Below are 3,329 nucleotides of genomic sequence, written 5' to 3'. Positions count from 1 at the left end.
CATTTAAAAAGGAGTCAATTCATCAATCATGACAGAATAATGAGACGTTTACTTCTGATTACCCTGGCAGACAGTTTTTAATTTGGCTCTATTTTGCTCAGACGTAAGAAATAATTGCACGTTTCTCCGTTTTGTTTTTGCTGATATTATCATTACTTTGTGGCCAAAGAAAAACAAAAAATTGCTACACAAAAACAGTGTGCAAAATAATAATGTTACCTCGTAAAACAAATGGTCTTATGATAATACATATTAATGTTGCGCAAACAGACGATAGCAACCCTAAATGGTAAAAGCATGTAATGCCCATATCTTTTGGTAATTTTCCATCAGGACATTCCGGTGATAAAATATATAAATAAAAAAATAATAATATATATATATATATATATATATATATATATATATATATATATATATATATATATATAATGTCCTTTTCAGGCATTATAAGCAGATCACCTTTTGTCAAATTTGATTCCCCATATTGAGCAAGCATGTCATTTTATTCTTTTTTTTTTTTTTATTCATTTTCGACTACTTTAACAAGTCAAGGTTCTTAGAAATAACAAAATATACACAATGTGGCATGCGGTAAGTTATAAAAGGAGACACAACCCTACCCACAAAAGTGCACACAGTACAATATGTATAGACTGTACATGCATGACTGGATATGAAAACAAATGAAACGAGCCAAAAGCACAGATTGGTCCACCATGCATGCAAAGACGACGTGCATTTTTCATGGATTTATATATTTTCATATACAGTATGTTCATGGATTTATGGATCCATCAAGCCATCGACTCGTGAATCCATAAACTCTCAACAATTTGACGATGAATTGTAAAACTAAAATAAAACAATGGCTAAAACATCGACTATCGCACATTTTTATAAACATCCAAACATAATTATCCCCATGAGAATTTGTGGCATGTGCAGCGTATGTATTTGTTCAAAGCAGTGCATGAAATGGCTTGTTTTTATTTTTTTCTTATGCTCTGTCATGCACCAATAAGATTATGCTTATTTTTTTTTCCAATAAAATAACATACAAACGATTGCACATGTCTGTGATTTCTATGACACAGCATGCGTACTAAAAAGACTAAAGCAGTACATTATTCTTTTTGAGAACAGGTTGTAAACGATTTAGGCAGAGTTGGGCAAGTTGTTCGGTAAATGTAGCCAGCGACAATTTAACGTAGAAGCTCTTAACACTGAAGCTACCCACAAAAAGATTTGAGTAGCTAATCTAGACCCAATTGACTAACGTCACGAAACTGCATCGAAACTACTTAATTAATTTGACATTTTTTCCAACATTAAGCGAATGACGTGATGTCTATAACTGTCTTCATACCAACCAAAGTATATTTCTTATTCTGTGACGCTCAAATTGAGTGATACCGTATCGGACTTATTCATTATTTCATCTGCTACCTGACTTGACAAAGACTTTGTGAACATTCCTGAACTCCTAAACTAAGCTTGAGTCCATCAAAGGATTACCATGGTGACCAAATCAACAAACTGCTTTTTTATCTTTTTATCTATCCCTCACAATCATACTTAAAAATTAATTTCCCAGTGGTGAGTTGGCGTAAAAATGGGATGAGCAGTAGGATAAATCGGAAAACTGTCTTTCTTAAATGTTTTTAGCTTTTTAAGCATACCCCGTCTGGTTTTATCAGTGGCCCTCGGTAGAGAGAAACAAAGCTGAAACAAATCCATCAAAATCTGCAGGTCAAAGTCTGACCTACACTGTATGGTCCATGAAAATAAACATCAAGATAAATCCGTCTAGCGTAGGCTTGCTTTCCCTCGACTGAAAGAGAGCAAACAGCAGTTTTATTTTTTTTAATTTCAGCCTTTGTTTCCAATGATGGCAGATGTGGCTGATCTGGGACCACCAAATAAAGGCATCGCTATATATGACTTTGGTCACATGATTTAAGCTGGAGATTTTCCTTCAACCCACAAAACATCGGGGTCCATTGTTCACGTTCCAGTGCAATTGTTCCAAACACATGCATCACTTTGTTTGATTAGTCACAAACGAGAGCACAATTGTAAAAATGGCACCAAAACTAAAAAGCATGATTAAGGCTCCGTATCTAATGTGTTTTTGTGTCCCGCTGATCGACATTGCCGTGTGTTTATTCAGCGAGACGAGAAGCGGAACTCGCGCCAAATCCCCGACTGACCTTTCCAGCCTGAAAGTTTTGCGGCAACAACGCTCCTATTTTGTTTGTACTTGTGTTCACACACTGGAGTTTATGATTGGAAATTGCAAACAGGGCTCAAGTGACGTCTTAATGGCCAAATATGATGGTGACGATGTTGTTTTTGGGAACGGGTCCACTGTTTCAAGTACAAATAGCTCAAACTTTGACACAAAATGTGCAGCCGTACGTGATTAGCCTCTGGGAAGGTGCAGGGGTTGAACAAAGCCACAACAGATGGAGTTGTAGCGCGTAGCTAGCAACAATATACAAAGAGTCAACTTGAACTTTCAAATTCATTTTGCTGCAGTAATAAATGGGGAAGATAACTGTGAGCGGTGTGCAAACATGGGAAATGGACCCAAAACACACCAACAGGCATTCACTTTAGCATATATGCCACTTTATAAACGTACAGTTTCATATTACTACCACCTGCTTCGTCATCAGTGAGAACGGAAAACAGAACTAGAAACTTTTCCATTCACATAAGCTTAAAATTTGACTCGTGGCTGCGAGACTACCCGGCTTTTCAGTAAATATTTATTCCCCGTCAACTGTGGCATGTGTTGGGTGAAAAGGATCAAGTGCAACAGACAAAGCATGACATTGGACTTCATATATATTAAATAGGATGTAAATGAGGTCATTGTTTAAGATGAAGTTGAGCTTACTTGTTTTTATCCTGATGAACTCAGTTGGCCACTGTCGACTTTCTTGTCTTCCCAAAGTTTTTGTGGAGAAGACCTGGGAAAATTAGCGATATTCAAGTTAACATATGCAGGTAGCATGAGGATGCACCTGCCATCAGTCCTGATGACTCACAGGGTAGTTTCTGTCTTTGTTTCAAAGGCGTTTATATATATAACTACAACACATGTGAACTTGGCACAGAATTCATAGATGCTGGATGGAATCCAATGATTCAGAAGAAAGGATTAAGGATCGAGTTCTCTTTTGTTGAGAGCCATTCAGAATTAAGTTTTACAACACTGTGCTGACAACAGGGGGAATGAACAGACATCACCCCAATTTGTGTATAAATCGCAACACGTCCTAGTCCATCATCAAAGCATCAGAAGCAGTCGGGAACTTGAT

Source organism: Idiotropiscis lumnitzeri, chromosome 16 (genome assembly GCF_059441095.1).
Source record: "Idiotropiscis lumnitzeri isolate Australia: NSW breed Sydney's pygmy pipehorse chromosome 16, RoL_Ilum_1.0, whole genome shotgun sequence".
In the NCBI taxonomy this organism is placed as follows: Eukaryota; Metazoa; Chordata; class Actinopteri; order Syngnathiformes; family Syngnathidae; genus Idiotropiscis; species Idiotropiscis lumnitzeri.
Note: the sequence above shows the minus strand (reverse complement) of the source record.